At 44.0% G+C, this 22896-nt stretch overlaps 1 long non-coding RNA gene across 1 annotated transcript in view; it reads right to left on the reverse strand.

The window, feature by feature from the left end:
* Positions 1–691: 691 nt before the first annotated feature.
* Positions 692–22896, reverse strand: part of LOC141085605 (uncharacterized) — a 64805-nt gene continuing 42600 nt past the window's right edge. Inside the window, exon 4 of the long non-coding RNA XR_012231333.1 lies at positions 692–2296. This is a non-coding gene — a long non-coding RNA (uncharacterized lncRNA). The remainder of the gene's footprint in view (positions 2297–22896) is intronic.

Below are 22896 nucleotides of genomic sequence, written 5' to 3' on the forward strand. Positions count from 1 at the left end.
CGATCAGCGATAACCAGCGGGGGAGCGGGTCGTAGGTAAGTATCAGACACAGAGATATCGCTAGCAATATCGCTATAACGTCACTAGTTATAGCGATATTGCTAGCGATATCTCTTAGTGTGACATGCCCTTTAATCCAATTGAGAATCTGTGGTCAGATTGAAGATTGCTGTTCAACAGAGGAAACCATCTAGCTTAAAAAAGTTGGAGCAGTTTTTCTTTTAGGAATAGGAAAAAAATCACAGTAGCCAGATGTGGAAATCTCAGAGACTTATCCAAAGTGACTTGCAGCTGTAATTACCTCAAAAGGAGGCTCTACAAAGTACTGACTTTAGGGTGGTGAATTTGTTATGCTCATTGAATTATTCAGTTGTTTTGTTTTTTGCTCAAACAGTATATAAAGATAAAGGTGATCAACCCAAAAAACTAACAGTGGGTAAAATCAAACAAGAATGTTTGTTAGAGAGGTCTTCAAGGAATACAGTATATCTTTTTTAAACCTCAATTTGTTTTGTTTGTTTTTTTTTTTGGAGTAGTGTCACCACACTTAAATCTCTAGGGCTCTCTGAGACCTCCAAAGATGAAAAAAGATGCCTATGATGGGAATAAAAATCTGTGAAAAGCTGGCAACATTGTTTAAGGAATTTAAGTGGTTGAGGAAAGGGTTATTAAAGACCTCAGCGCAAAAGAATGCAGAGGTTAAATGTTTTTAATTCAAGTTATACATATATTTAGATCTGCATTGGACACTACCACCACCTCTCACATGCCCAGCTCTTCATATTACAGATAGGAGAAAACACTGTGTGCACAACTGTGTTGGTGCCGAGGTAGGTTCCCAAACCATATATAGTATAATGAAAACCTGGCACTCAACTTAAATGCTTAAATGGAGCAGTTTATTTGTAGTACCAAACAAAACGTTTCGGTCAGTGCAGACCTTCATCAGTTACGTGTTCAAAGATTGTCTGTACTCAAATTGGAGGGCGCTTTTTGTATGTCCCTGTAAAGCCAAATGTCAGTGTGCTGCTGGAGCGCAGTTAAAGTCTTAGTTGTCTGGCAGAGAAAGCGCGAGCCTGGTCCTCCTGGACGCTGCGTTTTGTTTGGTACTACAAATAAACTGCTCCATTTAAGAATTTAAGTTGAGTGCCAGGTTTTCAATATACTTCATATTACAGATGTCCATAAAAAAGACCATTTGTAGGTCAAATCATCGGACCTTATCCTTTCCTCCCTTTTGCTGGATGTACATAAATGTATACGGTAACTTGAAGCAAGAATTTATAACCACATGTATTTAAATTCTTAGCGACGCATGAAGAAACATTTTCCTAGTAGAATTTCTCATTAGATTAGAAAATAGATTCCATTTCTAAATCCAATATTGTACATGACTATTGAAGTAATAAAAAGTTATATACTTGCTTTCTGCTTAGGCAAAATCTAGGTGTTAATTGCAGCTGTAAAATAACTTCTCAGAGATACCTGAATATCTTGAAACATTTCTAAATGAAGATTATTTTACCTTTAGCTCTGTGAGTCACTTACGTAAAATTCCTACATGTTTTCCATGTGTGACATTTATTTTTATATCATTGTGTCAATCCTATATAAAGATAAGAAAATGATTGTGAATATGAATCAGTGGTTTCATTGTAGTAAGGCCAAACAGAAAACAGAGCAGCATTCCTGGAGTTTCCGCTGTATGACTGATATCTAATGTGCATTTAAAAAAGAAAGGTAATATCACTATTTTACGGCAATAAGTTTTTGTGAACCTCAAGATCCAAGTTAATCTTAACTCAACCTTCAAAACCATCTTTTTCTCTGTAGTCCACTAAGAATAAAATAGATTCCTCCTGTGCCAGGATATTTCCATTAAACTTCCCATTCCACATTTTCTGACGGTATCACTCTCCCAGTCTGTTACTGTATTGTTGGCAACGTGTCTATGCAATTAGCAGGCACAATCAGCCATGTCATTAAGGCAGCATGAGAATTAAAGATTTATTCCAAGGATTTGTGCTCAGTAGCGCACCGCTCATCAGCTTTCTGACATCCTACTTTCCTGGGGTGGTGTTCTCTTGATAATTGACAGTTTGAACCACCGGCATGACTGAGCCCGTGGTACGAATACTGTTCTTTCTGATGGAGAAATCAGGGGCAGCATCACCTTTGCAGCATGGGAGTAATGCATTGCTGAATCTTATGGTTGCAGCTGCTTCATTGCAGGGCTTTGGAAGCTGTATAGCAAAGCGTTTTGGACACTTTTAAGACTGAATAGGAGGCAGGTAACCTAGGAAATAAGAAGTAAAGTACAGAATTAAAATTCTTGTGAATGGAGTAGATTTTTATTAACAGGAACAGTAAAGTTGCTGTTTTTTTTACAAGCACTTTACAGTTTTAGCAATTTATGATGATGAGAAAACCCCTTGTGTTCGAATAAGGGACCTAAACTCACCTGCGGGAAAACACCTACCAGAAAATGCTTGAGAGCTGCAAAGTTTCAATATATAGTAAATGAAGCCAACATAATAAGAGATGGGCAATCCTGAACGGTAAAGTTCGGGGTCCGTGCATGAACTCCGAACATGGACTTCTCACGGAAGTCTGTGTTACTGTTCTGGTTCAGCAGCCCAAACAAAGCTTGATGAAAGGCTGCAGATTAGCCAATCAACAAGCTTTTTCAGTGCGTGCACTTCTGTCCCCATCACAGCAATATCACGTATTCGCATGGCAGTGATTGGCCAGCACACTGTGTAAAAAAAAAAAATGTTAAAAAAAATGGGATCTCCTCTATTTTTCATAACGAGCGCAGGTAAAGCATACAGCAGCTGGTTGCAGCCCTCAGCTGTCAACTTGATCTAGGCTGGTTATTAAAAATATAGTGGTCCCCATGCTGTTTTTTAAAATTATTTAAAAATTTATTATTTAAATAAATAATTTTACAAAACAGCATGGGGTCCCCCAGATTTTTGATAACCAGCCAAGCTAAAGCAGACAGTTGTGGGCCGGTTTTCTCAAGCTGGGAAGAGGCCATGAATATTTGTCCCCCCAGCCTAAAAATAGCAGCCTGCAGATGCTCCAGAAAAGGCGCATCCATTAAATGTGTCAATTCTGCCACTTTGTCCAGCTATTCCCGCTTGCCCTGGTGTGTTGGCAAGTGAGGTAATATTTTGGGATTGATGACAGATTGGTAATTTCAGCTGACATAAAGCCTAGGGGTTAGTAATGTAGAGGCAGCTATCAGACGTCTCCCATTACTAATCATAAAGTGAAAAATAATAAAGAATTTAAATATTGTTACCCACTCTCTTCACACCTATGTGACATCTAGGCAAAGGGATACATGTGCAAATATATATATATATATATATATATATCTGCACTAATGAGATTAAAGTTAAAATGAAAAAACGACTCTGCGCTATATAGTGTGAACATGTGCGGTATTTAGTCCTATAAGATACCGATCACACTAATCTCCATCAATTGTGCAAATGCCTGCTTGATAAATTGAATATTTAGTCACGAATAGCAAATTGCAATTAAAAAATGATATATTTAAGAGCACTAAAATTAATGAAGACACACAGAAAAAATTCCTTTAATTGAACAAAACACTTCTGAACAAATCCACTCTTTTTCCCATTTATTAACATAAAAATAAAAATTAAAAATCAAAGTAATGCTCTCCTGTCCGTCGATAATCCATAATGCTGATGTCCCATGACGAGCCCCAACTCTACTACATCTGGTTGCATTGCTGAGCAGTGACATCAGTAATGTTACCGCTCAGCCCAGCAACTAGATCACACTGAGCGTCTGCGCTTGAGGATAAGGGGGAAAGTGGAAATGTGAATAAATCGTTAAATTAAAATAATATGTGATTTAAAATAATTGTTCATACATCATAGATGTACTGTATATAGGATCACAGTGTGTGGTTATTTATTATGTATTCACCACCTTGACCCACTAAATCCCAAGTGATTAGACCTCAGATACAAATAAATGAGATGGGAACCCAGCCACTGACCCTAGAATTAACGGCTGGACTCCAATCTCATTATGGCAATCAGTTAGTTCTAAAAATAAAAAATTATTGATGTTATACACCTTATATGTTAACGTCATGCCACGTTGTTAACCCCCTTTAATCTTGGGTCTGTATAACTAAAACAACCCTAATGTCTGTAATGACCCTGTATAAACGCGCATACGCTTTAATTAAATATTTTAGGCTGATCGGATGGTAGATTAGGTTAGAAAATATTGTTATGACACCTAATGAGATGGACATTAGGGCTGTTTTAGTTATAGTAGGAGCTATAACTAAGAATGAAAAAGATTTTCTTGGTGTGAAAAATCCTAAAGTGGCAACCTTCTATATGCTCCCTAAAGTCCACAAGGACTTAGAAAACACACCTGGTAGACCCATTGTCTCTGGTATAGGAAAACTGATGGAGAAAGCCAGCAAATGGCTTGATCAGGAATTAAGAGGATATGTATACGATTTTCCCTCCTATACCAGAGACACTATGCAGATATTACAGGAATTGCAGGACACAACATTAGCTCCACAAGAATCACTTGTGACCTGTGATGTTGAAGGTTTATACACCAGCATAGACCAGGAAAAGAGATGTGGGGCTGTCAATTTTTTCCTTTCCAAAAATTTTGAATACAGTCAAGAAATTAGGGAATTTGTTTTGAGGCTTCTCAAATTCATTCTCAAGAGTAACTATTTCATTTTTAACGACCGCTTTTATTTATATCTAGGATGGTGAGAGGAGGAATGTTTGTTTTCCGAGGATATGCTATCCTATATTGATAAGATTGTAACATGGAAACGTTACATAGATGATGTCCTCATAATATGGAAGGGCACGGATGAAGATCTGAGAGAATTTATTAACACTCTCAATAACAATCAATTGAATCTGACACACACTCTCCCTACATAAAGATCATATTCCATTCCAAGATATAATAATCTCAAGGGGTGAAGAGAATTTGATTGAGACAGATTTATATAGCAAGGAGACTTGTCAGAGACACCGCACTGAACTTGCTCACTGAGCCAGTGCGCGTGCCCCGAGTAAGCAAAAGCGTGCTCAAGGCTACCTGTGGAGCGGGCAGCAACCGAATAGATGCGTACTTCAGAGCTGCAGGGCCTGAAGCACGTGACTGCTAGAGGCGTGGTTTAAACTCCACAGAGCTAGGAGCTGCAAGACAATTCCTAGCAGAGTAACTGTGAGACAAAGTTACCAAGGGGCATAGACAGGGAGAATAGTCAGGACGTAGCCAATGAGTCACACACAGAGATAGCTGCAAGGTACAAGAGGGGCGAGCAGAGAGTTGTCAGGTCACAGGCAATGAGTCATACACAGATAATAACGCAGTACAAAATCAACAGGCAAACTCACAACGGGAAACAGAATCGGGTCAGAACCATATAAACAAGCTATAGCAATAAACAGGCACACGGGGGTCAGCACACTAGACCAAAGGCAAAAGTATAACTGGCAGGGATTGAAGCTACCCAGAGGTTTATGAAGCTCTCCCAGAACCAGAAAGAGGCCACAATCATTAACCCCAAGTGTGCAGGTCAAAACCTGCACAGAGCTCCAGACATTAACCCCCGGTGTGCAGCTAAAAAACCTGCATTGGGATCATGACAGTACCCCCCTCTCAACGGGGGGCCTCTGGACCCCCAGGCTTCCCCGGGTACTTGGCATGGAACGCCCGAACCAGGCGATCCACATGTACCGAATGAGCAGGGACCCATGAGCGCTCTTCTGGTCCATATCCCTTCCAGTGGACCAGGTACTGCAAAGAGCGGCGCACCTGCCGAGAGTCCACAATATGTCCGACCTCATACTCCAATTGACCCTCCACCAGCACTGGAGGAACAACAGTCTCAGAGTTCTCTTTGACAGATCCTGCTGGTTTCAACAGAGACTTATGGAACACATTAGATATTTTTAAGGAGGCGGGGAGACGCAACCTATATGCCACAGGGTTGACTATCTCCATAATCTCGTACGGACCAATGAACTTTGGTCCCAACTTAACTGATGGTACCTTCAAGTTGATGTTACGCGTGGAGAGCCAAACCTTCTCTCCCACCTGAAACATGTCTCCCGAGGCTCTCTTTTTGTCCGCAAAATATTTGTATCTCCCCTGGGCCCGAGAGATATTACGCCGGACTTCAGCCCAGAGGTTTTTTAACCGTTGAACAGACCCCTCTGCTCCTGGACAACCGGAATCCACCCGAGAAAACTCCCCAAAATGCGTATTAAAGCCGTAGTTAATCAGGAATGGGGACATGTTGGTGGACTGACTCACCCGGTTGTTAAAAGCAAATTCAGCCAACGGTAACGCATCACACCAATCCTCCTGTCTGGCGGAGGTCAGACACCTGAGAATTTGTTCCAGGGATTGATTGGTGCGTTCCGTCTGACCATTGCTCTCCGGGTGATATGTCGACGAGAAGAGAGTGAGATGCCCAATTTCATACAGAACGCCCTCCAAAATTTGGCCACAAAGTGCACACCTCTGTCAGACACAACATTCAGGGGTACCCCATGCAATCGGACCACATGCTGCACAAACAACCTTGACAATGTTTCTGCTGAAGGTAATGCTGCCAAGGGAATGAAATGGGCCTGTTTAGAAAACCTGTCCACCACCAGCCAGATCACGGTATTGCCCCTGGAAGGTGGAAGACCGGTAATAAAATCCATGGAAAAATGAGTCCATGGCCTATCAGGAACCGGTAAAGGTATGAGTTCCCCAGCCGGTCGGTTATGCGAGCTTTTGGAACGGGCACACATGCCACAAGCAGAAACAATTTCCTTGACATCGGCCCTTAATGAAGGCCACCAAAAACCCCTGGTTACTGCCTCTCTAGTGGCCGTGATACCTGGATGAGCACTCAGCCTAGAATCATGAAACTCCTGCAGAAGTCTAGGCCGCAATGAATCTGGAACAAACAGTTTATCGCTTGGCCTGGTTGCCGGAGCTAGGGCCTGAGCCCTTAGGAGTTCTTGTTCCAACTCAGTTGAGACCCCCGCCACTACCACCCCTGGGGGAAGAATGGAGGACGGCGGCTCAGGGGGAGACACTGGATCAAAACTTCTGGACAAGGCATCCGCTTTAACATTTTTGGATCCTGGTCGAAAAGTAATTGAGAACTGAAATCGTGAAAAAAAAAGTGACCAACGGGCCTGTCTAGGAGTAAGCCTCTTAGCAGATTCAAGGTATGCCAAATTTTTGTGATCCGTGACAACCGTGATAGGGTGAGCCGCCCCTTCCAAAAAGTGCCTCCATTCCTCAAATGCCAGCTTGACCGCAAGAAGTTCTCTATTGCCTACATCATAGTTTTTCTCAGCTGAAGAGAACATCTTGGAGAAGAAGGCACAGGGTTTGAGATTGGTAAGGGTGGCCGGACCCTGGGACAGCACAGCCCCACCCCCACTTCAGAAGCATCCACCTCCACAATGAATGGTTTGGACGGGTCAGGTTGCACCAACACCGGGGCAGACATAAAACATTTCTTAATTGCTGAGAAGGATTCTTTAGTGAGTACAGACCAATTTTTTACATCAGCTCCCTTCTGGGTAAGATCCGTGAGTGGTTTAACCACTTGTGAGAAACCTTTAATGAATCTCCGGTAATAGTTCGCAAATCCTAAGAAGCGCTGGAGCCCCTTGAGATCTCGAGGCTGAACCCAGTCAGCGATCGCCAGCACCTTCTTAGGATCCATACGAAACCGCTCACAGGACACAATCAACCCCAAAAAAGACAACTCCTGTACAAAAAACGAACATTTTTCCAGTTTGGCGAACAATTGGTTCTCCCTGAGTCTCTGGAGAACAGTCTTTAGATGTTGCAAGTGAGATTGACTGTCCGGGGAATACACCAAAATATCATCCAAATAAATAATAACAAAATGGCCTATCAGATCAGAAAACACAACATTGATGAAATTTTGGAAAATAGCGGGTGCATTAGTTAACCCAAATGGCATTACCAGGTTCTCGAAGAGTCCCTCTGATGTGAGGAATGCCGTTTTCCACTCATCCCTTTCCCGAACCCTTATCAGATTGTAGGCCCCCCGCAGATCCAACTTGGAGAACCATTGGGCGCCAGCTAACTGGTTACATAAGTCTGGGATGAGGGGAAGCGGGTAAGAGTTCCTAACCGTTATCTTGTTCAGTTCCCGAAAGTCGAGGCACGGCCGCAAACCACCATCTTTTTTCTTCACAAAGAAGAACCCTGCTGCCACAGGTGACACAGAAGGCCTGATATGCCCTTTGCGGAGACTCTCAGCTATGTACTCCTTCATGGCTTGGCGCTCAGGCCCAGACAAATTGAACAATCGAGCCTTAGGTAACTTGGCTCCGGGTACTAAATCAATGGCACAATCATAGGGTCTATGTGGTGGCAGCACCTCAGCCTCACTTTCGGAAAAAACGTCTTCGAAATCTTTCAGGTACTCCGGAATACCTTCCAGATCGACAGACGACACAGACACTGATTTAACAGCGTTAACAAGATGTCCCCGGTTACCACATTTACTATTGCATCCCCATTGAGTGATTTCCCCTGTAACCCAATCAATGGTAGGATTATGGCGTTGAAGCCAAGGCATCCCCAGTACCAGTCCTGCAGGCAAGTTATCTACCACCAGACAACTTAGTTTCTCCACATGAGTGGAACCCACTTTTAGAGAAAAAAGTTCAGACCTGCAACAGATACCGTCTTGGGTAAGAGGAGATGAGTCAATTGCCACAAGTTTAACAGGATCGTGAAGCCTGACTGTCCCTATCTTATAAAGAGTCATAACCTTGGTATCAATCAGGTTCACAGCCGAACCGCAGTCAATAAAAGCAGTAGTCCGAACAGGACCATAACCATGTTCCAGTTCCACCTGCAGCACCATTTTTGCACATGAGGAAAATTGTACCTGAAGGTCTGGGTAGCCTCCTCGATTACTACCCAGACCTAGTCATTTCCCGCCATCTTGGAGGATGACGGACAGGAGGGGCAGTCCTTCTTCCAATGTCCAGATTTCCCACAATAAAAGCACAACTGCTTTTCCCGGCGGCGTCTTCTTTCCTTTCCCTCACAGGTGACAGCGTTCACCTCCATAGCCATAGGAAGAGTCTGGGTCTCATCTCCACTGAAGAATAAGGGCGTTTCCCGTTGCATAATGCCTCTAGCCCGCAGCCTGCGATCCATGCGAACCGCTTGGACCATGGCATCCTCCAGGGAGTCAGGCGGAGGATGAAGTGCCAAAGCATCCTTCAGACGTTCACACAGGCCTCTGTGGAACAGCCCCCGCAGGGCGGCGTCACTCCAGGAAATTTCCGCTGCCCAACGTCTGAATTCAGTACAGAACCATTCAGCCGAGTGCTCCCCCTGACAGACACTCATCACTTTGTCCTCAGCCAACCGCACTCTATCAGGCTCATCATAAATAAGCTCTAAGGCTTCAAAAAATGCATCCACAGACATTCTCTCAGGGGCAGAAGAGGAAAGCGAGAATGCCCAGGCTTGTGGGGACCCCCTAAGCAGGGACATCACCACCCCCACCCTCTGTTTCTCATCCCCAGAGGAGCGGGGTCTCAAAGAAAAAAAAAGCTTACAGCCCTCCTTAAATGCCCTGAAATCATCCTTGTTACCAGAAAATATATCTGGCAATTTAACCGGGGATTCAGGTGGGACTAAAATGACATCTCTATTCCCCACCTGCTGGAAGCCAGCGGAAAGTACCCCCTGAACTGAGTCCTCAACCCGCCGTTGGGACTGGGCCAGAGCTTGGTGTTCCAAACTAAGCTTCTGCAGTGACTGAGTCAAGCTTCTCACCTGCTCAGATAAAGCACACATTGGGTCCATGCTGCAGAAGTGAGGAGAGAAAAAAAAAATTGTAGGCCAGTTATAATGTCAGAGACACCGCACTGAACTTGCTCACTGAGCCAGTGCGCGTGCCCCGAGTAAGCGAAAGCGTGCTCAAGGCTACTTGTGGAGCGGGCAGCAACCGAATAGATGCGTACTTCAGAGCTGCAGGGTCTGAAGCACGTGACTGCTAGAGGCGTGGTTTAAACTCCACAGAGCTAGGAGCTGCAAGACAATTCCTAGCAGAGTAACTGTGAGACAAAGTTACCAAGGGGCATAGACAGGGAGAATAGTCAGGACGTAGCCAATGAGTCACACACAGAGATAGCTGCAAGGTATAAGAGGGGCGAGCAGAGAGTTGTCAGGTCACAGGCAATGAGTCATACACAGATAATAACGCAGTACAAAATCAACAGGCAAACTCACAACGGGAAACAGAATCGGGTCAGAACCATATAAACAAGCTATAGCAATAAACAGGCACACGGGGGTCAGCACACTAGACCAAAGGCAAAAGTATAAATGGCAGGGATTGAAGCTACCCAGAGGTTTATGAAGCTCTCCCAGAACCAGAAAGAGGCCACAATCATTAACCCCAAGTGTGCAGGTCAAAACCTGCACAGAACTCCAGACATTAACCCCCGGTGTGCAGCTCAAAAACCTGCATTGGGATCATGACAAGACTGCAACGAACAGTATCTTCGAATCTTAGATGCACAGTGCTCATTCGGTAACAACTATAAGAGATATTCCTAAAGGGGAATTCCTACGCTTGCTTCAGAATTGTTCTACATTTGAATTAAGAGTGAGACTTCTTGAGAGAAATTACTTGAGGAAGTCCATAAAGAAAGCATATAATTTTGCTTTCAGAACAGAGAGAAAATACCTTCTGATCCCAAGGTCTCGGAGTGAGGATCAAAATAATCAGATCCGATTTATTACCGAGTACCATGAGGATTGGCAAGTAATGTTGAACATCCTGAACCGTCATTGGGACATTCTATCATCAAACGGTGATCTTCGGAAATGTTTAACACCACGGGCATCCTCCGGGTACCGAAAACCCCCTCTCTTTCAAGTCTTTTGGTATCAAGTCACCTCAAACGTATGGATGGAAATAACGACTGTAACAAGAGATCCTGGGTTCTTTCCTTGTAAAATGTGCAAGGCCTGTGAAATCTTGGTCCACAAGAAATTTTGTGTGGATGCTTTTGGAAAAAAATGTAAAATTCAACAACATCTTAATTGTTCATCCACTGGTGTGGTCTATTGTTTGGAATGCACCTGTGGGCTTACGTATGTGAGGAAAACCATGAGAGATTTTAAAACGCGCATAAGGGAGCACATTAGGAGCAGCATTCATTATGATAAAGATGAACATACCAGCAGGGAACAGAATAAAATGTTTGTCCCAACTACCATTGCCAAACATTTGAAAAATGCACATGGATTGCATTGGACAGAACTGAAAGGATGGGCAATATATCAGTATAAATTGAATATTAGAGGTGGAGACCTGGATGAAGTGCTCCTCAAAAGAGAGAGCGAGTGGATTTTTAGGATGAATTCTGTGAACCCACATGGTCTCAATGAGAATTTTAACTTTGGTTGTTTCCTGTGAGTTAAAGATTTCCTACTTTTTCCCCCCTTCTTTCCTCCTCCCCCTTTTCTTCCCCCTTATTTATCATCTTATCCATCTTAATTTAATTGAGGGTTAAAATATTATTCTGTTCCCATACAATGATAAAGTTAGTGGGGTAAAAGAGAAAAATTCCTGGGGATGATTAATATGAGTAGCAAGACTTGGATATAATAAATAACAAAATATGACCATATATGGGATGAGCACCTGATCATTTTGGACTATATGTTTACAAGTTAATGGGGCCCCTTTTTTGGGGACCCCATTTTACGGAATAACTGAGTTTAATAGGTCAAATTTATTCTGTAATCTTTGGGACAATTTAATTAGTGAATAGTTATTCAATGGTGTGAATTATGTGTTAGATTCTATTCAAATTAAGGCAGTAAATTTTATTCACATCTATGCAGGTTTTTTGCACGCAATTTTCTATAGTTTAAATAAAAATGTATCTAATCAATAAATACTAAGTATATTGTTGGGCATATTATATTATTCAGGATACTGTAGTCATTTTCTTTAAATTTTGACACATTATATAATTGGAATTGTATCCTTTATTATTATTATTATTATTATTATTATTAATTGGAATTGTATCCTTTTGCTGTTTCTCCTTCCTATAAGTGTTGGTTTGAGGCAATGGTTTTATGGTTGTATGTCAATTAATGTTTAATAAAACATGTATTTTATGAAATGAGTGACACTCTTGGTTATTGGGTCACCTGACAGTGACATAACCTTTGTGATATATTTGTGCATTGAGAGTGTAGCCCGCTCCTTTGAAGGATAATGGGCTTGGGTATTGTGCTTACATATTAAGGATATAAAGTATAGAATTCCAATATAATAATCTGATATCTATGCTCATATAGACACTTAGTAACGCCACTCAAATTAAATTGTCCCAAAGATTACAGAATAAATTTGACCTATTAAACTCAGTTATTCCGTAAAATGGGGTCCCCAAAAAAGGGGCCCCATTAACTTGTAAACATATAGTCCAAAATGATCAGGTGCTCATCCCATATATGGTCATATTTTGTTATTTATTATATCCAAGTCTTGCTACTCATATTAATCATCCCCAGGAATTTTTCTCTTTTACCCCACTAACTTTATCATTGTATGGGTCACCTGACAGTGACATAACCTTTGTGATATATCCTTAATATGTAGACAATTAGTTACATGTAAAAATAACAACATCTAATTGGCCTTATGGAGTTTTTAATGATGAACAATTATTATTATATAATAGAGATATAAGATTGCTCAATCATCAATGGATTTACGGTAGTTGACTCAATTGTCCCTTTGACATGCATTAGATCTAAAAGATGAATGGTATTCCTATTGGCTAACTGACAGGATCTAACAATACAAAACCTAACTGTAATTAAGCAGTAAGTTTACCAAAGAGAACCATAAATAAAAATTAATATTTATTGTTATATATCATAAAAATTGATTAAAAAACATAGATCATTATGCACACAAAATACCCAGTAGGGGAAACTACAACACCTACCCAACAGAGTATGAATCATGAAATACACAAAAATAGTTCCAGACTGAATAAAATACTAAGTAACCTAGTGCAAAGACTGTACTGGCAATAACTAATGCTAATGTAAAGAGATAACCAGGGAGACCGAGTGAGCGGGGTTAATAAAGTGACTAAGTGCCTATGGCATTTGTAGGTTAATATATTATAAACCCTGCGAACAACATACACAAATTGCAGTTTCAGAAATACAGGAAGGACATAATACCTAAACTCTGGAACCACAATGAAGGTAAGGTGAGAGATGGTGACTGTGGGTGGTCTGGCAGTTGGGATGAGGGGGAACGTCCAGACCACCCAAAGTCACATCAACTCAGGGTATCAGCACTGACGCGCTTTTCGCCGGGGGAACCGGCTTTTTATAAGGCCTAATAACACTTACTTGACCGTGTCCTCTTAAGGTGTCATAACAATATTTTCTAACCTAATCTACCATCCAATCAGCCTAAAATATTTAATTAAAGCGGATGCGCATTTACACAGGATCATTACAGACATTAGGCCTGTTTTAATTATGCAGCCCCATGGTTTAAGGGGGTTAATAACGCGATATGACTTACAAGGTGTATAACACTAATAATTTTTTATTTTTATAACTAAGTGCCCTAATGATATTGAAGTCCAGCCCTTAATTCTAGGGTCAGTACCTGAGATTCCATCTCATTTATTTGTATCTGAGGTCTAATCATTTGGGATTTAATGGGTCAAGGTGATGAATATATCATAACTAACCATAGACTGTGATCCTATATACATCTATGATGTATGAACAATTAGTTTAAATCATATAATATAATTATTTTAATTTAAAGTGCACCTGTCACCTGTTTTTTTGGCCGCTTTAAGATGTGGCCGCTGCCTTTCAGGGCTTATCTAGATATAGTGGCAAAAACAGCTGACAGGTTTAAGGATTTATAATAAAGTTTAATTTTAGTCACAGTTCCACTTTCCCTTTCCCGCTTATCCTCCTAGTATAAATTGGTGGTGTCCACCCTGTGAATTTTTTTCCTGTAAGGCTGGTTTCACATTAGCATTTTATCGCGCAGCGCATCGTGCGCTATTGGGCGCATGCGCAATGCTCCACTATCTTTAACATGGAGGGTGCATGGTCTAGCGCTTGCACGAATTCATCAGCATTTTCATGCGCTGCGCTTTTTCCAGGTGTGCGCCCAGATGCACCAGATGCTACATGTTGCATTTTTTGTTCCGCCCAACCTCGTAAAAAAGCGCATGTGCATGCGTGCACACGGAATGCGCAAAAAAATCATATTACAGTCTATGGGGTCGCTTGCATGTGCATGAACGTGCACACGTTTGCGCTTTTGAGCGCATGCGATTTTGGAGTAAACCATGTCTAGACACTTGTTCAAACCACCCCCTACGCAAGCAACATTGTGTTGTGAGGAGTGTATATAAAAGGTGTCTGCACTGTCAGACCACTACTCTACAGACAGCCTGGAAGAGACTAGACAGCCTTCCAAATTACAGAGCCCTTTGGATCCAAGCTGCAGCAGCCAAAATGTGAGTATTCTTAAACCTAATGTCTGCCTGTCCTTTCAAATGTATTAAGTACTAATGCTTTGTATTTTTTTTAATTGCAGCATGTCTTCTGGATCGGAATACTCTCCATCCTGGCAAGAACTGGCCCAAGCAGAGCATGATGTGAGTATCTTCCTGCCTTTGGGTAAGTATAGCTGCTGCATCTATAATTTTTGTTCTTTTTCAGACACCATCATTGGACCCGGCAAGTGAGGCCGAACAGCGGGAGCAGCCAAGACAAGTCCCGGCGGTGAGACCGAATGTAAGTATAAAATGACTTTGAATGTCCCTTTTTTTGCTAAATTTATTTTTTCTCTTCCTTTTTTTCTGTCCTGTTTTTCATCTTCTATCTTGCTTCTTTTCTGTATCTTTTTCTAACGTTTTCATTCACAATAATTTCCAAGATTATAATCTTTTTTTTTCTAGGTTCCACAACGGGATGAAGAAGACATCTATCTCGACAACGAGCACCTGATCCGCCTGGTCGAGGAGCGTGTCCCGTTGTGGGACAGCCATGACCATCAGTACAAAGACACTGTGGTGACCCGGCGGCTATAGAATGAGGTGGCCGCAGCGATGATGGATGGCTGGGACAGCGCCTCTCCAAGTTCCAAAAAGGCGTTTAGTAAGTATTTCCCTGCTGTGATGCCGCAGTGACTATTGTCCCTGATGACACTGTTGTGTTTCCTGCTAGATATATTCTAACAGGAAACACAACAGTGTTATCAGGATCAACAGCGACTGCATTGTGTATTGTATTGCTGTATTGTGCCGCATTGACTATTGTTCCTGATGACACTGTTGTGTTTCATGCTAGATATATTCTAGCAGGAAACACAACAGTGTTATCAGGATCAATAGTGACTGCATTGGGTATTGTATTGCTGTATTGTGCCGCATTGACTATTGTTCCTGATGACACTGTTGTGTTTCCTGCTAGATACTAATGTTTTTCTTTTCTTTCCACAGCACCTGGAGCAGCACCCTGCAGCCTCTCCCTGGAGCAGTCCTTCATTGAATGACCTTGAACCCGTCCCAGCCATCCGACAGCCAGGAATGTTATGAATGAGTCACCATAGGAGGCAAAAACAGAAATACTAGCTAAGTCCAGAAAACCAGAGAAGTTGGCAGCTATCGGATTGCAGACCCCTGAACCTATCAACAACAACTAGCAGTAGCCGTGGGGGGTTCCTACGGTGCCCTAGACCCCTCGATCACAGCCAGAGAACTACATAGCCTAAAGACAGAAAGGGAAATCTAAACTGCCCCAGAGCAGACCCCAAAGCAATAGGCAGCCCCCAACATATAATGACGGTGAAGCAAGATGAAAAACACTCACACGGATAGAAAGAAAGTCTGAGCAAATGATGGGGCCCAAGCTAACTAAATAGGACAGGATAGGAAAGCTGCTGTCTGCAATCCGCCAAAAACCCTATCAAAACAAGGGCCAACAGGCTGATAGGGAAAAAGGCCCTGAAGACGCTAGGCTTCAAAAAGACTATATCAGCACTCAGGTATTTTCTGAAGACAGAGCAAAAAGGAATTCAACTCACCCCAGCAGGGAATGGCAGAAATTCAGAAAAACAAGGCAAAACAAAACAAAACACAAATGCAAAAAGCAGTGCAGAAAACTTAGCTTTTGAGGAGCAGGAATCAGACTGGTCTCCTAGAATCCCACAGAGAGATCACCAGCAAGGCAGAAGGGCGTCGGCTGCCTTATATCCAGTCAGCAATTCCCGTCACCCAGTCATCATCATCATACCCAGGTGCTTGGTAAACAGCCTCACTGCCTTCCTTCACCAGAAGAGGGAGTTCATCAGACCTCAATGGTGAAGGGGAAAATGAACTCACAACACAGGAAGCAGCTTGCAGGTCAGCAACACGGATAGCTGGTGACCAGGAAGTTGGTCAATCAGGTGTTCCCCTGTCCCAGGTCTCTGCCACTGGTTATGCGGGAACTTCCTGCCAGCGGCAGAGGGCCTTGAACAGGAATGTCTTACCCGAGTTCATGCACTTGAGCGAGGCCTTTCATGCCAGCCTCAAGCCGCTGTCAGACAGAGTGTAAAGCGGTTTTTCCCTCATGGAATGCGGTTTTAACCACATGGAACACCGCTTCCACTCTGTCGACAATCGCCTTGACCATCTGGAGGCTGACCTCAACAGACCAGCACACCATTTTTTCAGTAAAATTGAACGGGGCATGGTAGAACACCTTAGTCCTGAGAAACAGCTGAATGTGATGTTGCAGGCTATGCAGCAGAATCAGTACGGGCAGCAGTCAGTGGTGTCATTTCCAACTGTGCCACCACTCACTTGCTACACCTCACTACCAACTTCTGCTCCATACCACTGCACGGCCACCTGCATTCTAAGCCAAGCCGGACACCACTACACCACCCTAAGTCTGAGTGCTGCTGGACACTCCACCACCACCATGGCAAGTGTTGCTCCTGTCTGGAGTACCACCACCACGCCTGCTTTAAGCACCGCCACTGCCCCAATACTACAGCCTGGACCAGCACTGCCGCCACCACTCCTACCGCCTTGACCAGCACTGCCGCCACCACTCCTTATGACTGGACCAGCACTGGCACCACTACTCCTACTGCAAGGACCAGCACTGGCACCACCACCACCCAGCAGCATCAGCAGCTGCAGCACAATCAGCAGCAACAACATCAGCAACAGGGGGACCTACACTCTCTTTTTCATGAAACGCAGCAAAGGTCACCCAGCTCCAGGAGGTCAGAAAGTGGAAAGGTGGTTAGGCAGCTCGAAGAGGTCCAGGCAGGACACACAAACCGAAAAGAAACCCAAAAAAAGATAACTTTGAGCATCTCTCCCCCCTCATCTACCAGTGTGTCTCAAACTGCCGCTCGTTCCATCCTTGATCTCCCTTCCCCCACTACTTTCGTTGCCCCTTCCCCTAGAACCCCGTCCGCGCCTACCAGCCGTTCCTTTCCCCAAACGTCCTTCACAATAAAAAGGTTTTTCTGTTTTTTTTTAAATAAATGTGAAATTCTGCTTTCACCTAATACGGTTTGATTAATGTGTCTTTCGCCACCTACACACACTGCGCCGTACACACACTGCGCCATACACTTTGCGTTTTTGCCCATACATACCTCCATTAGGCCTCTTTCACACATCAGGTTTTCGCCGTCAGGCGCGATCCGGCGCTTTTGACAGAAACCGGATCCGGCGAAATGCAATGCCGGATCCGGTTTCCCCCCCATTGACTTGCATTTGCGCCGGATCGCGCCGGATGGCCATGCGTTTCATCCGGTTTTCGCCGGATCCGGCAATGTGTCGCGATCCGGCGTCTGGAAAAAACGGCTACTGTAACGTTTTTTGTCTCCAGCGAAAAAGCCGGACACGCCGGATCCGGCGCGTCCGGCTTTTTCACACAATGAAAGCCTATGAGCGCCGCAATGCGCCTGATCCGGCGAAAGCCGGATCCGGTGGCCGGATCCGGTTTTTTTGGTCTGAGCATGCTCAGTAGCTCTGCCCACAAGACATATATAAAAGCAAGACAGTGGGACCCACAGCCACACCCAACATGCCACCCAAGAAAGCAAACAAGCGCAGCAGGAGAAGGCAGGAGACCACTGCAGCACCATCAGCACCACCACCACCCCAAATGGAGCAGCAAATGGAACATGCGGAGGAGGGGAGTCCAGCAGCAGATGAGAGACGGTAATTATCAAATCCCCCATTCCTCCAAACTAGGGCCATGGAATATCAAGATATTCATTGGCCCTTTGTTTCTCTTTATTCAACAGCCGCCAAAGAGATGCAGCAGCAGCAGCAGAAATGGCATCACTGGCAGCAGCAACAGCAGCAGCAATACCCACAGCCATGGAGTCTGGCCATCAACAGGACAGCACATCTTCTTCTGGGAGCCCTCCCTCGCATCGTCAGCGTTTGACGGTAAGTTTTTATTTCCAAAATCCATCATCTCTGTAATATATGTCTATTCATTGCCTTTTATTTCAAAACAGGAATCACAAGATGAAGAGGAGCTCCCAGAAGAAGAAGGAAGGGGTGGACAGACACCTGGAGTGGGCTCACAATTGGTAAGTTTTTTGCATCAAACGCAGAAACACAACATCACACTACACACAACACATAGAAAACAATGTTCTGCAGACCACACACAGCAAACAAATGCCTACATCCAAAGACATAACATTTTTTGTTTTCTTCTCTAGTCTTCCCAATCTGGTGCTCGGCCAAGAGGTCCTCGCAGTGCCTCCCAGGGTCGTCGGCGACAGCAACGCGGCGGTCACCAGCGTGTAAGTATAAATATTTTTGCTTTGTTTTTTTGCACTTTTTATTTCATTTCTTTTGTGGAGGCTAATTATGTTATTTTTGTCTTTTTCTTTAACAGCCTTCACAGCGTGCTCCCGACTCTGACGGTGAGGATGGAGGACTCGATGTGGACCACCTCATCGATCTCGTCAGAGAAAGGGAGCCGCTCTGGAATATGGCTGACCGCCGCCACGTTGACCTTATCGTTACCCGACGACTCTGGGAGGAAATCTGTTCACTCCTTGTGGGCCGCTGGGAGGACCTCGATGTTCGGGCCCAGATTAAAGAGCGTAAGTATATACAGTACCGGTTGCTTGATGTAAACCAGTGTTTCCCAAACTCCAGTCCTCGTGGTCCCCACGGATCATGTGTTCAGGATTTCTATTTACTATGGAAATCCTGAAAACATGACCCCTGGGGACCATGAGGACTGGAGTTTGGGAAACACTGATGTTGTATACTAACCACTCCTTTCTCATTTCAGGGAACAGAATTGTGAATCGGTGGCGGTCTGTGAGGGATCGTTTCAAGAAGGAGTTCAATAAAGAGATGCGGGCCCCGAGTGGATCTGGAGGACGCAGGAGCAAGTACAAGTACGCACAAGCCCTGTCGTTCCTCCGGGAGACAATGCTCACCAGAAGGTAAATATTACACACCACATGTGACAAAAAAATGTTTAGATGTAACTTTTTTTTTTCAGCCAGGGCCATACCATGTCAGTATTTTAATTGTTTTTTTTTCTCTTTATTCCACAGCACGGTGAGCAGCACTCGGGAGCCTGCACGATTGGACCCTTCTGAGGCGATCCCTGAGGAGACCGGCACCGAGGGACACTTCGACCGCCCCGGTACATCTGCACCTTCCCAGCCTTCCCACACATTCGACCCATCTGTCCCATCCACCAGCACAGGAGCATCGTGGCCGCCTACATTACATGAAGCTGCTGGTGAGGAGATCGCTTTCCCTTTACCCCACCCTTCTGCCCCTGCCACCTCTAGTACACCTGCGGGTACTGGGCGACAGCGGCAGAGGGGTCAGGAAAAGAGTTATGCGCAAGAGTTGTTGCATCTGAATGCATCTTTCCAGAACTGTCTAAAAGTCTTGTCAGAGCAAATCTCCGCAGGCGTTCAGCAGATCAACTCCAGCATTCTGGAGGTGAAGACACTTCTGCAAACCATGCATTCAGAAGCAAGATCTTTGCCAAACCACACCTTTTTCAGGTCTGTTGTGGAGCGCATGGCAACACTATCTCCAACCCAGCAGATGCATGTAATGCATTCGTGCCACGGTGCTCTACAGCAGGTTACCTCCCAACCTCCACCTCCCACCACTGTAGTTCCTCCACCTGCACCCCCTCCAGCCACTTTCCATCCTCCCCCTCCTATTACATCTGCACCCCCTCCAGCCACTTTCCATCCTCCCCCTCCTATTACATCTGCACCCCCTCCAGCCACTTTCCATCCTCCCCCTCCTATTACATACCAGCAACCTCCCCAGTACCAGACATCTCCCCACTTCCAGCAACCTGCCCCGTACCAAACTCCTTCCCCGTACCAAACTCCTTCCCCGTACCAAACTCCTTCCCCATACAACTTTCCATCAACATCATCTGCTCCTACAGTCCCTGCCCAACCCTCCACTCCACCGCCCACCACTTCTTCTGCCTCCCACATGTCCACCCATTCTGTAGCTTTTTCCACACCTTCACCTCTAACTGTTCCTTCCCCACCACGATCCCAGTCCTCTCTCCACACACCCAGTGTCGAAGTGTCCCGCAGCCCCTCCAGCAGTATTTCCACCCCACACTACACAGATTTGTAATGTGTGTTTTTTAATAAAAATGCCCATTGGGTTTAAAACCTTTATTAAAAAAGTTTTTTGCACTTTAAAAACATTTTACAAAAAAAAAAAAAAAATTTAAATAAAAGTTAAATTATCGTTTCACAATGGTTGTCTGTCATTTCTTTCTGCGGCGAACTATGTTTAAAAAAAAAGGTTAAATACAGGGTATTTCAAAGGTAAAAAGGTATTCAAAACCAGGTTTATAACTGTGGGTAAATTTTAGCTTTTTGCCACAGTTGTGTTCCTGGTTGTGTTTGAAGCAAAGTATTTCACCTAAAAAGTTGTGTTTATTGTTGGTGATTTCCTAACAATGTACACAACTTTTGTTAAAAGGTGAAATACTTTGCATAAAACACAACCAGGTACACACCTGTGGCCTAAAGCTAAAAATAGTAAGACCATGACAAGATAGCCAACTTTGGTTGGCAAAGGTATATACTGTTGGTCCAGAAGGTACACAAGTTTGGTTAGGGCACAAATCTTTCACACTCTGTCATCCTGCCAGTGTACTCTGCCTTGAGGTGACATAAAGTATAGTGCAAAATTGTCCCTCATTACTGAAACCGTCACAGAACTTCTAGTGGTAATGTCATGGTAATCTTGCAAGGTGGTTTCTTCAGAGGTGTCCTCAATGGAAATGGGTTCCTTGCAGATAACAAAATTGTGGAGTACCACGCACGCTTTGATCACCTCGTCCACAGTTTCTGTCTTGAGGTTGATCGCAGTCAATAGGACCCGCCATTTGGGTGTCAGAATACCAAAGGTACATTCAACCATTCTTCTTGCTCTTGTGAGGCGGTAATTAAAAATGCGTTTTGGTCTTGTCAATCCTCTGCTAGAGTACGGTTTCAAAAGGTGTTCTGACAGCTGGAAGGCTTCATCCCCTACACAGACAAATGGCATAGGTGGACCAGATGTTTGCGGCAGCGGTCTAGGTGGTGGGAACTGGAAGGTGTTTCCATACAGTTTACGCCCCATGGCAGACAGTTTGAAAACTTGAGAGTCATTGGAGCGGCCATAGGCCCCAATATCAACCGCAATAAATTTGTATTCCGCGTCAGCGATGGCCATGAGGACAATTGAAAAATATTTCTTGTAATTGAAATATTCCGATCCCGATCCGGCTGGCTTTACAATGCGGATATGTTTCCCGTCCACAGCGCCCAAGCAGTTGGGAAACTGACATATCTGTAGAAACTTTTCTGAAATTTCAATCCACCTCTCTGTTGTGGGCTCTGGTAAAAACTCTTCAGCTAAGGAGTCCCACAGTGCACGGCATGTGTACTTCACAATTCCAGATATGGTGGAAATCCCTAGTCTGTACTGGAAATGCAGTGACGAAAGGGATTCTCCAGTTGCAAGAAATCTGTGGGGAATTAAAAAACAATAAATTAGTTTTAAATCACAGCATTACATACCAAAACTGACCTATAACACTTGGAGATACAAACTACCACCAACAAGATTGCAGTGAAAGTGTGCTCTGATGCGAGCATATCCAATAAATGTGGCTTACCTTAAAGTCACCATCAGACGCTCTGCGGGTGAAACAGAGAAGCGGCAATAGGTGTCCGCTTTTCTTATGAGGTGTGCAATGCGCTCCACCAAGTAATCAAAATTCTCCATTTTCATCCGCACATATCCAAAAAATGTATCCGGGTTTCGTCGAAGGTCCATGCAGAGTGCAGAATAGACCCCACGCGTCATTCTCTTGGCTGTGATGGGGTGGATCCACAAACGTCGTCTACGATGCCTGATGCGCTGCTGTCTCGCTCTCTCCTTCTCCAGAACAATCACCCTCAAATGATTCGCCTCCGCTATAAAATCCGCCAAATTCTTCAAAATATTTCCAATCACAACATCCATCTTCGCCAGTAACTTGCTCTTCTCTCCAACCTGCACTTTCTCCTCTACAACCTGTCAAAGAAGGGCTGTAGGAACATGCTATATATAGTTTTCCAGTAGCCAATCCCGTTCGGAAGGCCACAAGGGTCAATTTTAAAAACCGGATCCGGCGTAATCCGTCGAAAAACGGATAGAAAAACGGATGAACCGGATGAGACGGATCCGGTTTTGTCTGTCAAGAAAA

Source organism: Dendrobates tinctorius, unplaced genomic scaffold, assembly GCF_039654945.1.
Source record: "Dendrobates tinctorius isolate UK_male_01 unplaced genomic scaffold, ASM3965494v1 ptg000028l, whole genome shotgun sequence".
Taxonomy (NCBI): Eukaryota; Metazoa; Chordata; class Amphibia; order Anura; family Dendrobatidae; genus Dendrobates; species Dendrobates tinctorius.